This window comes from Dipteris shenzhenensis, chromosome 5, assembly GCF_047967505.1.
Source record: "Dipteris shenzhenensis isolate YYH24624 ecotype China chromosome 5, Dip_SZ_1.0, whole genome shotgun sequence".
Classification (NCBI taxonomy): domain Eukaryota; kingdom Viridiplantae; phylum Streptophyta; class Polypodiopsida; order Gleicheniales; family Dipteridaceae; genus Dipteris; species Dipteris shenzhenensis.
The window spans coordinates 21705624-21719778 of record NC_141600.1 but is presented as its reverse complement, the minus strand read 5'-3'; the positions used below and the strand labels follow the sequence as shown (position 1 = coordinate 21719778).

At 45.4% G+C, this 14155-nt stretch overlaps 1 pseudogene across 1 annotated transcript; it reads left to right on the top strand.

Moving 5' to 3' along the window:
* Nucleotides 1-2173: 2173 nt before the first annotated feature.
* Nucleotides 2174-4671, top strand: LOC147901741 (pentatricopeptide repeat-containing protein CRR2, chloroplastic pseudogene; annotated as a pseudogene). Its single transcript, XR_015541024.1, has 2 exons — nt 2174-2211; nt 2362-4671. The product of XR_015541024.1 is annotated as a pentatricopeptide repeat-containing protein CRR2, chloroplastic pseudogene (transcript).
* Nucleotides 4672-14155: the final 9484 nt, after the last annotated feature.

The following is a 14155-nucleotide window of genomic DNA, read 5'->3' as shown; positions in this document are numbered from 1 at the left end:
ATGCTTGATGAAATCAACTCAGATCTATCAGGTCCTCTCATTCAAACCACTCTCCCCCATTCTTTCAAATGCTTGGCATATGAAAAGTGGGGAGAGCAAGGGTAGCCAGAATTTAGAAACCACCAACTACTTTAGAGCTTAAGTTTTTTTCTTTAGAAGGTGTTGTTCTAGTTTCTTCCTATTTGAGAAAAGCTTTCTAGGTTCCTAAGGGTTAGCCCATGCACCTCGTGTATGTGACATCAGAAGAGAATCACTTATTTATTTTGCTCATAACCAGTGGCTAGAACTGCTTTGCATAAGGTTCAAAAGGCTATCAAGTTGGCTCTTGGTTTGGCAAACCCTTTGATGCCAAACTGTATGCTCAATTTGGTATGTCTAAAACAGAGTAATCTTAGGGACAAATACGTATAGACAGAGAGATATGAAAGCACACTCGCAGAGAGAAGAGAATCAAGAACAACAAAACCAAGTTGGTAGAAAGCACCACACACTTCAAGTTATGGATTGCACCATGGTGGCGTTGGCACTGTGGCTGCAAAAAGGCCTCACTATGAGGAGTCAAGACCTCTTGACTCTGGCATGCAAGCTAGAATATGTCATGGCTCATTGGGGGAGAGGTGGCGTAGATTTTGGGGCAGGTTTTTAGCGGTCTATGGCTTTCTTTTTGTGCGATGGGAGGTTCGGCTTCTTATCTAGACTTGGTTTGTTAAATGCTTGTTATTACATATACACATACATACATACAATACATACATACATCTGCATGCATGCATGCATGCATGTATGTATGTTTATATATACGTCCCCCTTTTTTCAAATCATCCTTAAAATTAGTGCCATCTATGTCCAAGCATTACTATGCAGCCATGACATAGCACCTCGTAGTTTCAGCGTTGAACTAAAATTGAAGAAGCTTGAGAATCCTAGCTTTTTAATTGAATGTTAAAAGAAAAACCTTGGAAGGTGGCAGTAATTCCCTAGTTTAAAGGGTATACAAACTTATCGCCTTTACCAACATCTCATTTGGTTAACATACCAACAAGTGAGCTACACCCAGGGTGTTGAACTGAAATTGAAAGTGCCAACAGCATCCCCATACGGGGGAACCAAGACACGTTTTAGCCACTTGGTTTGGTCTCAATGCTGTTGGTTGGTTATGGCAAGTTAGGTTGGGTTCACACCATCCTCTCGCCATCGTTCACAATGTGGTATGAAGGGTTGGTGTCCTAGTTAGCCCAACAGGAGGGATGTGCTCGAACATTGACACAAAACGTTTGACACGAAGACTCTTCACTCCATGGCCAACTGCTACATGATTGGCCCATTCCATCTCCTCCAACCACTATGCCAACGACAAGCCAGTGAGCAACTTGCTTCATAAAACATGATGGTAGGTGGTGTAAACCACCATACCGAAGGGCCGTCCTCCAAGGCTTGTTTCCACAAAGCTAGGGTGCGGTGGCAGTGACCACGTTGTATAGGGGAAAGGGCTAGGGAAGGACTTTCCTCCGGGTCCGACCGCTCGCCATTTTTCGAGGACTTTGCTCTCGGGAAAGTCCGACCTTGGCCCTTTCTCCACGGGAAGGGCTGGAAAATGACACTTGGAAGGTTTCTATTGGTCTGTGTGGAAATGGGGGCTGATTTTGTATTATTCATAAGGAGGTTAAATTCCCTCTCTGAAAGGTGCTTGATCGGACGGTGGAGATTCATCTTCCACCGTGTGGTATCGCGGGACCTTTGGCAAAATGGGGTTGGTATCACGGTCTCGGTACGTGTGCCAGGTGGAGGTGTAGACACACCCGAGAGGCCCCAATTCTAGTTCCCCCTCCATGGTGGACTTTGGAGCATGTGTCTCATCCATGTGTTCTTTATCGCAAGCTACGTTGCTGCCTTGTTTGGACCATACTCGCTCTTCTGCCTTCAACTCCTCGCAGCCTCCTCCAACTTCGAGGTCGCTCACCGAAGCCCAAAATGCTGCATCTTCTTTTGAACACCAAGGCCAGCCGCTCGTCTCTCACCCTCGTTCCATCTCGACGAACTTGGCCGAGCAGGTGTCGGAGGAGCATAGGCATAGGCATGCGCACCCAGCACAAAAGCATAGTGGGAGCACGAAGAATCCTACAAGAACGCAAGCGTTCTTTAGGCGAAAAGCCTTGTCCGACGAGGACTTGTATCAGTTAGACCGGCCAGGCATTGCATCTCAATTACACGGTAACGTTGCCTTGCCAGACGGTAAACGCATCCATTCGCACATTTTACAACGTGGGCTGGAAAACGACACGTATCTAGGGAACCTTCTCATATGTATGTATCGCAAGCATGACAAACTAAAGGATGCACGGACAGTCTTTGACTGTATAGAGCGGCGCGACGTGATTTCGTGGACTGCCATGATCGATGCATACACAAAGCAGGGGGACGGCACGAAGGCTCTTGAACTTTTTTATCAAATGCAGCTCCAAGGCGTCACGCTGGACAAGATCGCCTTTATCTCTATTCTGGGGGCGTGTGCCAAACCGACACTTCTGGCAGAGGGTATAAGAATGCATGGATTTATTGTGGAGAGAGGATTTGATGTGGATGTTGTGATAGGGAATGCCCTAGTTAATATGTATGACAATTGTGGTTCTTTAGAGGATGCGTGTGCAGTGTTCCAACATATGCAAAATCGTGACATCATTTCCTGGAATGCTTTGATCGCTGCACACTCCAATCATGGAAATGGGAAAGAGGCTTTCAGGGTGTTCTATAAATTACAACAGCAAGGCTTAGAGCCAGACAGGATTACGTATATTAATGTACTCCATGCATGTACCAGCCCAGCAGATCTCATTGCTGGTAAGTCACTTCATGCATGGATTGTTGATGCTGGATTTGTATCAGATTTGATTGTAGGAAACACCCTTGTCAACATGTACGGCAGCTGCCAGGCGCTTGATGCGGCACAATCGGTTTTTCAGAGAATGTCACAGCGTGATGTAATTTCATGGAGTGTTATGATTGGTGTTCTTTCTGAAAATGGTCATGGCAAGGAGGCTGTACACATCTTTCAGGAAATGCAGCAGGAAGGAGTTGAGCCAAACAGAATCACCTTTCTCAATGCATTAAGCGCCTGCTCTATACCTGCAGCATTGGAAGATGGGAAGGCTCTTCATGCCTTTATCGATGACAGTATGATTGAATCAGATGTTGCCATAGGGAGTGCCCTTATCAACATGTATGGCAAATGCGGGGCTGTGTTGCAGGCTCGCTCAGTATTTGACCAGATGCGTCATCCTGATGTGGTGTCCTGGAGTTCCATGATTGCCTCGTACTCTCAGTATGGTTATGGCAAGGAAGCCGTTCAACTTTTTCTAAGAATGCAGCAGGCAGGCCTGAAACCCAATGATATAACATTTGTCTGCCTTCTCTCTGCATGCAGCCATTCTGGTCTTGTGGACGAGGGCCAGTTTTTTTTTGCCTGTATGATGAATGATCATGGCATTGCGCCAACACTGGAGCATTACACTTGTATGATTGACCTGCTTGGGAGGGCAGGGCAGCTAGATGAGGCTGAGAGCCTGATTTATGGCATGCCAATTCAACCTGATGCTCAAGTATGGACAACTTTTCTTCATGCCTGCCAAATACATGGAGATGTGGAGAGAGGGGAATGCACAGCTCAGCGTTTAGTTGACCTGGGTACACATATGCAGGAGCATATGTGCTGATTTCAAACATGTATGCCTCAGAGGGGGTGGTGTGACAAACAGAAAAATGTAGTAAAAGGTGTTAAGAATCTGCTAGGTGCAGGTGGATTGAGAAGTGAAATCAAGTGCAGGGGTAGCAGCAAAGCTCATTCCGAACTTCACAATATGTGCTGAGCTGGAGGCAGATGTGTTCCAGACACAAAATGAATGCTGCAACAAGAAGCTCGCCTTTTTTGCACACTTCCTGGCAGTAATATCCATGTCACCAAGGATCTTTGAGTGTCTGAATCATAAAACCTCATTTCTCCAATGAGAGCAAATGTAGCCCAAGCTCTACTGCAGGGAAATGAACCATGTAATGTATGATTGTGAACCGGCACAAAGTTTTCTCTTCACCTCTTCACGCAAGACGGGTGCGAGATGTGCAAGGAATCCAGCTGACAATCAAACGTGAATCTAGGGTCTTTCCTGGTATTTCCAGCACGGTTATAGCAAGGAGGGCAATGGATTTTAACTGGAAGGTCTGCAGACAAAGGATGTGAATACCAGTTGTATTCTGTCCGGTGCAGCCCTTCTAGCTGAGTGGATTTTAGATGAACCTGGTTGAAGTTAATAGCTCTGATTAACAGTAATAGCATTGGTCAAATACTTAGGAAGGTCCATCAACATTATGTCCACTTGCTACCTTTTGCAATACCTCTGATGTATTTTCTTTGTCACGTAGCCCTTACTGCGTATGGATTAAGTCTCTTCATGTGTCGTCATAAGGGGCTTGAAAAGTGAATGGAAAAGCTGGGGTAATGTTGAATCAAAAGTGCACTTTCCATTCATTTGACCCCTCTTTATGACATGTATTCAAGCAATACTTCGTGCAAGATGAGAATCAGCTCACATTACATTGAAGTAGAAGCATGTATTTGATATGCACATTTAGGGCTTTCAGGAGCAAGTAGGTATGAAGCAGCCCAAAGGAGCAGCAGCACAGCAGATCTGCCCATGCAGGTAGGAACAGGCAGGGACAACAGCAACGCATCACTATAAGCCCAGAAGGTAATCAGCCTGTGTTATGCTCTAGCCGAGATAGCATGACCTCAGAAAGATCGGTGGGCATTTTCTCTTAGATGACCGACTTTTGTAATATTTTATGTGCGTAAATAAAATGGTCAAGGGAAGTAGCTGCCAAGGTCCTAGGTGAGGGTGTATTGGCATCGACTAGGTGGTTTTTGAGTGCTAAGGCCTAGGTGCACCTAAATGTGTAATAATGCCAAGGGGCAAATGTTTTAATTGTGCCCCAAGAGAGGGGTAAATGGTGTACCAAGTTAAAGGTCTAAAATGATGACATGTGGCAGAAGGAACCATCTAGGGAACTGAGGGCTTGTGGATATGTATGAAAAGAAATTGAATTACGTATCTTTTGTAGATGGGATCCACGAGATAGGCTGGGTGGATATTTGGGATGCCAGCGCCTGTGATTTTGGATTAGCTAGTGAATCAATGCAAAGTTGAAGGATAAGAAAGTGTTCGTTTCATTTGGTATCAGAGCAAGTTAGTGTTCAGGCTGGACGAACAGTAGAGCCTGGGAACAGTGGTGCGTGAAGGAGAGGAGTCGCGTATGAAGGAAGCGCAAGGCTGGAATTGTTGGCATATGCAAGTATCCATGGGCTGACGGGCAGTTAGCGTGGGCTCTCGGACAAAGCTCTCAGCTTTCTGTTGCAGTGCAACTGATTTGACGATTCAGAGCAAGGACAGAGAATATAGGAACCCCGAAGCGTGTATCGCGAGTCACGCAGAAATGCTTATTTTGAGATTGAGATAGAGAACGATGGCGTGTTCATCTACAGTAACAGTTGTCAGTTGAGAGGACGAATTTTGGAGACCAGAAGAAGGGTCTCCAACGAGAGCAAAGAGTGGCTGCTATCGCCTGTGTTACGTCCCTGCCGATAGCTAAACAATCCGCTTATAGGCAATCTCTCTTTGTTGGATGATGCTTGGGACCAGCCCCATGTGCCTGATCCCTTGTGAGGTGTTGCGGAAGTTGTGCCTTGCGTGCAAAAATGGGCAGCGTGGAGAATGAATCCACATCCATTGTCGAGCTAAACGTTGGAGGGATGGAACCCATTTTCGCCACATTTTGAATTGGATGTCGTCACGCAAATAGCCCGTGAGTGTGGGTACGGTTACGTGCACAGCTCTAGCTGGGGAAACGTATATCTGGCGAGGTTCTTGGAATATGATTACCTGTAGAACAATAGCTTTCTGATATTCAGTCAATCGCATGGGTTCAAATAAAATCTGCCAAGTCTGAGAGACAGAAGAGTGGCACAGAATTTCGAGGCTTGCAAAGGCTTTGGCAGAAGAGATAAATTCGAGACATCTGCGTTACGTGGAGCTTCCAGGGAGCATCATTTTTTTCCCTTTCTATACAACATTTTAGTTTGCAGTCTATTTATTCCTGTACGGCAGAAAGAATTCGAAGTGAAAAAAAAAAAACTATTTTCCTTTTTGAAAGAATGGAGGCAGAGGGACACGATTCCAGGGTAAATCCTGGTGAATCTAGAGCGCGATCTACGCAAGAAATGTCCCACCGCACAACACCTACTCTGGTGGGTAGGATTTCTGTACTAGAAGATGCTTCACAACAGATCATGAACCAACAGCTTCAAGTGAACGCTAGTCAAAATGAAATGGTGCAAGCCTTGTCGGCTAGACCATCTAGGAATGATAAGGGCAAAGCTCTAGCAGAGCCAGAGCCTAGTATACACTCATCAGAACGTGCAAAGGTCAAGGTACCTAATATTGCCAACTATAGACCGGAGAAGTACGCTGGTCGGATGACCGAGCGCAGTTTTGATGTGATCGAGGTTTGGTTACACAAGTGAGAAGAAGCCTTCGCCATTTGTGAAATCAGATCTGATCTAAAGAAAATTCGCGAGACCACTCACCTGTTTATTGAGGCAACGGATAGATGGTGGATAAAGCAAGAGAAGGATCAAGTTGCCCCTACCACCTGGGAAGGGTTTAAGGCTGAATTTAAGAAACACTTTCTTCCACCTGACGAAGAGTCCCGAGCTTGGGATGCTTACAGAAACCTTCGCCAGAGGAATTTGTCGGTAGTAGAGTACACTGACAAGTTCAGAGAATGTGTTATGAAAATAACAGACCCTCTCCTTATGTCGGTTCAGTTGAAAGACTATATCTATGGACTGAACGACAAGATTAAAATGGAAGTTCGGGCTAAATATGTGACTACATTAGATGAATCTATTGCAGTAGCCCTGAACTATGAGGATGCCAGAGGCAGGCCTAGTGGGTTTGTGCAGGCAGGGACTCAGCATGAGTACCCGAGAAAAGGGGGATTTCAGAGGAAATGGACTTCAAAGACAAGTGTCTTGCAGCCAAGTGGCCAAACCAAGCAGGTGAAGCCAGTTGAGGGACCAACAAAGACAAGTACCACCGTTGGGGTGAAAAGGAAAGTAACTCCAATGGCAGCCCGGGCTTGGTCCTCGTTGACCCTTGAGCAAAAGGAGAAAGCTAGAAAATAAGGATTGTGCTTCGGCTGCCTTCAACGACATCAGTGGAAAGATTGTCCACTAAATAAAGACTGTCGCACGGCCAACATGATAATATTTGAATGCGACGCGGAAATGCAGGAGAGTCCCAATGCGGAACATATGCAGATGCAATTGGTGGGACCTTCTCAGAGGTTAGTACCTATGTTGTTAAGTGTGTATGTTACTAAGTTAGTAAGCGGTGTACCTGATAACATCCTTTCAAAGCCCGCAGCAATGGGGAATATAGTTTTCAATGAGCCCGAGTTAATTAAAATGAAAGGGCAAGTAGCCAATCATGATGTGATTATGTTGTTTGACTCAGCGTCAACGCACAATGTAATTAACTCGAAGCTTATTAAGAGGCTCAAGTTGAAAACTAGTCCGTCTGACTATGCTTATACAGTCAGGATGGCGGACGGAAGTTCAACTGAAATATGGGACCAGAGGGTTACCCAGTTGGAACTTCGAATACAGGACTATGTTGAGAAGCTGGACTTTGAGTTGACCAGGCTTGCTCACACAGATATAGCCCTAGGCATGGCTTGGCATTTTTGGAAAAATCCAGCCATTGATTGGAAAAAGCATATTTACTAGTTCAAGATGAACGGGGTAGACTATGTTTTGCGAGGTGAAAAGGATTTACCTCGAGGACCATTGATTTCAGCCATGGAAATTCGGAAGACTCCGAAAGAGTTTTTGTGTCTATGTATAGCATCGGTAGAGTCGATTGATGATGCGTCGACTAGCACTGAGGCTACCCAAGATGGGGAAATGGCCGAGTTGGCTAAAGAGATATCGGAGAAGTTCTCTGGTTGTTTTAGGGATGAGTTACCTTATGGGTTACCTCCAGAGCGGAATGTTCAACATAAAATTGAGCTTATTCCGGGGGCAGAACCTGTAAATAGACCTCCCTATAGATTAAGCTTTACAGAAGAAGCTGAGGTGTGAATACAACTAGAAGAATACCTCAAGCTGGGGTACATTCAACCCAGTTTTTCACCTTTCGTTTGGCCAGTGATATTAAAGAGGAAGAAAGATGATACTTTTCGTCTCTGTATAGATTACAGAGCATTAAATAATATCACTGTTAAGCACAGGTATCCGATGGCTCGGATCAATGATTTGCTAAATGCATTACATGGGGCCGTAATTTTTAGTAAGATAGATCTTAAGTGTGGCTACCATTTGATCCGCATTAGAGCCGAGGATGTGCATAAAATCGCTTTTAGAAGCAGGTTTGGTCATTATGAGTTTTTGGTAATGCCCGTTGGACTTACCAATGCTCCAGCTACATTCGTCATGCTTATGAACGATTTACTACGTCCATATATCGGAAAGTTTGTAGTACATTTTATTGATGATATTCTAGTATTCAGTAAAAGTATTACTGAGCATCGTGAACACTTAAGAATAGTGTTCATTAATTGAGGAAAGCAAGTCTTTATGTAAATAAGAAGAAAACTATACTGTGTATGGTTAGACTTGAATACTTAGGATTCATAATTACTCCAGAGGGTGTAGAAATGGATCCAAAGAAAGTGGCTGCGATACTGACTTGGCCAATCCCTCGGAGTTTGACCGCTTTGCGATCATTCTTGGAATTTGTCCAATTTTATCGAAGGCATATCAAAGGATATTCCGAAATAGTATCGCCATTCACTGATGTGACCTCAGATAAAGTACCTTTTATATGAGGACAGAATCAACAGGAAAGTTTTAACACCATAAAACAAGCTGTGGTCATAGGACCGGTGTTAAAAATAGTTGATCCCCAGAAACCGTTGTTCCTGGAAATCGATGCAAGTGGCATTGCGGTAGGAGCAGTTCTCCTCCAACCTCTCAAAGAAATTGGCCAACTCATGAATTAGAGTTGTATGCTGTTGTCCATGCTTTGAAAACATGGCGACATTATTTGTATGGATCAGAGTTTTATGTGGATGTTGATCATGATACTCTGAAACATTTTTGTAAACAGCCTGACTTGAAAGGCCGCCAAGCTAGGTGGGCAAAACTCATGCAGGAGTTTAATTTGACGATTCGGTACCGAAGAGGCAAGGATAATAAAGTTGCTAATGCGTTGTCATGCATTATGCATAATATGAGTTTCATGGTGTTAGAGAGTGCTCTAATGGTCGAGATTAGAGAAACTCAAAAGGTGGACGAGTTAGTCCAGAGCCTATGGCCTAAGGCTCATGTGTTAAAACCCGAGGAAAACGAAAAGGATGACCTGGCATCCAGAAAAGGCCAAACGTATGCAAGATATGCCATAAGGGATGGTATGCTGAAAAGAAATGGCAAGGTAGTAGTACCTAATCAAAATGATCTCAGGCTAAAAGTCATTCGACAGTGCCATGATAGCCCATGTGCGGGACATCCAGGAGTCGAGAAGACATATGATCTCATGAAGCGAGATTTCTTTTGGCCAAAGATGAAAAAGCATATTCATGAATATGTGACACGGTGTTTTTCGTGTCAGGTAAGTAAGGCCGAGCGGGTGAAGCCACCCGGACTTTTACAGCCCTTGGGGATACCACTAAGTAAGTGGGAGAACATTTCCATGGACTTTATTGTAGGGCTGCCTATGACACAAGGTGGATATGATTCTATCCTTGTGGTGGTTGATCGTCTTACCAAGATGGCTCACTTCATTCCAACTAGAGAGTCTGTTAGTGCCCCGCAAGTGGTGGATTTGTTTATTAGACATATATTTTGTCTGCATGGATTACCCAACGGATGGTCAGACAGAAAGAATCAACCAGATTTTAGAGGATATGCTTAGAGCATATGTGTCATTAAGGCAACATACATGGGACAAGTGGTTGCCATTGTTGGAGTTTGCCTACAATGATAGAAAACATTCCTCTACAGGGTTCAGTCCGTTTGAACTGAACTATGGTTATAGGCCAGCGAATCCAACTATAGTTGGAGTACCTCAAAAAGTGCCTAGTGCCGCGAACTTTGTGGTTCAGATGCGGGAGATGCTAGCACTTGCGAGAGCTAACATCCGCCAAGCTATGGATAGAGCTAAGGCATATGCGGATGAAAATCGATCTATTAGAGAATTTAAGGAAGGAGAAAAAGTTTTTCTCAGAGTTCTTTTGCACTCTAAGTCTTTGACTGTAGGAGAGTGTGATAAGCTATCACCTCGATATTGTGGGCCATGGTTAATTCTAAAAAGAATAGGCAAGGTAGCCTATAAATTAGAATTACCACTGGGGTGTAAGGTGCACCCAGTGTTTCATGTTTCTCATTTAAAGAAATTTTTGCATACTGGTGACTCACTAATCGAAGGTGTTGTTTTGTTTCGAGAGATAGAGGATAATACAAGACACAAACCCACAAGAATCCTGGACTGCCGAGGAACAATGCAAGTGCGCAATCGGAAGATACCCACAGTGTTGGTTGCATGGCATGGTCTACCTCTATGAGAAGCTACCTGGGAATCTGTATACCAGTTACAGAGAGTGTTCCCAGATTTCATCATCGAGGACGTTGATGCTTGCAGAGGGAAGGAATGTTATGCTCTAGCCGAGATAGCATGACCTCGGAAAGATCGATGGGCATTTTCTCTTAGATGACCGACTTTTGTAATATTTTATGTGCGTAAATAAAATGGTCAAGGGAAGTAACTGCCAATGTCCTAGGTGAGGGTGTATTGGCATCGACTAGGTGGTTCTGAGTGCTAAGGCCTAGGTGCACCTAAATGTGTAATAATGCCAAGGGGCAAATGTTTTAATTGTGCCCCAAGAGAGGGGTAAATGGTGTACCAAGTTAAAGGTCTAAAATGATGACATGTGGCAGAAAGAACCATCTAGGGAACTGAGGGCTTGTGGATATGCATGAAAAGTAATTGAATTACGTATCTTTTGTAGATGGGATCCATGAGATAGGCTGGGTGGATATTTGGGATGCCAGCGCCTGTGATTTTGGATTAGCTAGTGAATCAATGCAAAGCTGAAGGATAAGAAAGTATTCGTTTCAGCCTGCAACAGAGGTGGGCCAAGTTGCAGCTAGAGAAAGTGCTAGTTGGCTGGCTAGGAGATTGACCTGCAGCTGGCCAGATCAGCCTTCTTCAGCAAGTTAGAGAAGCATTCCAGCCTTTAAAAGGGAGATTCACTTCCTAATTGAATAGCAAGCAACCCCCTAACAATGGAAAGCAATAGAATAGGCAGCAGAGAATGTAAACTGAATTCATTGAAAAGCAAGTACGTTAAGTGCAATAAACTTGTTACTGGAGCATGCAACAAGCTCTCCGCGATTATGACCCATGACCTCTGGCTTGTGGGAAGCTGGAACCTCCGGGCTCAATTCAAGTATGACAAGCCAAAAGACACATCTACTGAACTACCCTCCCTACTTACAAAAATCTAAGAGTTGCACAAATAGATCTCCCTAGGTCTGTATCATGGAGCTGCTCCTTGCTTGATGCCCACCCCTTCCTGTCCCATGCCTTCCCCTTTTGCCCACCTTCTCTCTAGCCCTTCCCCTTCTCAGTCCTCAATGTGGTGTTTTAAGCCCCTTTTCTGAGCTGGTCTCCTCACTGCCCCTGCCTCTGTTTTTGCTAGCTTTGGCTGGCCTTCTAGCCCATTTTTGGTCTTCGCCGGGCCTGGAATATGCCTCTCAGTGTAGCCTCGGACCTGCACTAGATGCTAGTGCCATCTTGGGCCTCATAGCATGCTTTTCTGCCTCCCTCTTTTGGTGTCATTCCTCCACTCTTTTCAGTTTTGTCAGCACTAGTGGTGGCCCCTCTGCCCTTTCTAGGCTGTGCGTAGGCCCTGAATCGACCTGCCTTCCCCCTCCCTTCCTCTGGCTTTCCTCTTGAGCCCTCAGGGGGTTTTTTCTTGGAGCCCCTTGTGAGCTTCTTTCCTCACTTTCATGCCCCGCCTCCCTTCCTTTTCTTTCCCCCTTTCCCTTGACTTTCCCCTCCTTCCCCCCCCCCTTATCCTTCATCCCATTGCTAGTAGGTGGTGTCCTAATTTGACAAAGGGGACACATTTCTAGAAGCTGACCATTTCATCTTGGCAAGAGGGACTCACAAATGGCAGCACCCGCACCCTTGACGCCCTCAGCCATCCAGACAGCCCTTTCCTCAGAGGACAAATAGTAGGTGTAGAAAGCTTTTTAGTCCCTTGAAGATAGAGGACTGGTGGGCCGCATTGCTAGCCTCACTTTTATAGGACGACAGGTTCGAGATTGAGTCTAGGCAAGTTTAGCCGTGGAAGGTGCCCATATTCAAGAGGTCACCATCTATAGCAGGAATGTTTTTACTCCATCCTAGCTCCTCGAACACAGCTTAGGCTTTGTTCAAGCTGAGCCAAGTGTATCTTGGTCCTCATTTGGTTTTCTTCATTCCTCAGTTCACCGGTTTCTGAGTGGATGACTTGGAGATGATGCATCACCTCTTGAGGCACCCTTATCACACTTTGCTTCCCAAGCTTCCCTAAGGAGTACAGATTTATTATGTCCTCAGTTGGAGCCTATTTTGGCATTTTTCTAGAGACCTTGAGCACAATAGCTTGGGTATTTTTCGGCGGCGGAGTCCACCCCAGAAATCCTCTCAGAGGAGGTACTTCTAGAGACCTTGAATGGTGGAGTCTTCAAGCAGAGAGTCGATGTTTTAGGATTATCAAGTAGTGCTTACGTTGTAGACAGATGGGCCACTTGGCCAGGGCTTGCCTACATTTTGTGAGCCACCGTCCCTCTTGTCCCCATGTCCCTTCAAAAGACTACCACTTATGGGGGATCCACTTCATGAACTAGCTTCGAACATCCTGTTACCCATGGGGACTGGTTGAGCAATACACCACAGCTAGTCTCACATTCTTAGATCACCAGTCCTATGCCTATAAGCATCTAGGCTGCCGACTTTGTGTTTTAGGTCCTTTTGACTTGCACGACCAGACATATAGCCCCATGTAGGCTATTGATTGTTGCAACCAACTATTTAGTCTTGGCTAGAGAGTAGCACCCTTGATGCCCTTAGCCGTCCACATCTCCCTTTCCCCAGAGGATAAACAATAGGTGTAGAAAGCTATTTACTCCCTTCAAGGTAGAGGAAAGGTGGGCCACATTGTTGGCCTCACTATAATAGGATGATAGGTTCAAGATTGAGTCTAGACAACTTTAGCCCTAGAAGGTGCGCATATTCAAGATGTCACCATCTACAAAGGAGAGTTTTTCTACTCTAACCTAGCTCCTCGAACACGCTTAGAATCTGGTCAAGCAAGACCGAGTGTATCTTGATCCTTATTTGGCTTTCTTCATTCCTCAATACCACAGTTTCATAGTGGATGATAGGAGATGGTGCATCACGTATTCAATTGTGTTCAGATCTAACATGTTGCAATGGAAAAGGTGAATGTTCCTACTTGAAACTCTTGCCACACTCAGAAGTCTCTTATATTTCTTACGGCTGTTAATCCGAGACGGGCAAGAATGGAGGTTTGCGAGAGGTTCGGGGATAGAGGAGAGGGGTCGAGGAGGGGGAGGGAGGTTCGGGGAGAGGAGCAGCTCTGGAGAAGAAGAGAGAGAGCCTAGACATGGACACGTGGACTATGTGAGCACAGACTGTCGGATGAAGCAGACGACGTGGTGCATTGCAAGGTGAGGTGGCGACGCGTCTCCCCTACATGGGTCCCAAAAATAATGGCTAGCGTGGACACATGGCGACGCCGTCGCGAACTGGCAGATTGGCAGATAGGCTTTCATAGTGGGCATTAGGCAGATGGGCACTGGACCCACGAGGCTCAGCAAGAGGATCACATACTAAAGGGTGTGCGAGATACCACGTGGCTCGGCGAGGGAAGACTCCAGAGTCAAGAGGGCAGACAGCAAGGCGTGGCAACGGTGAAGGATGGTGTGGACTCCGGAGTCACCACGTGGTGGGGTGGAGTAAATGAAGGATGGTGCGGAGTC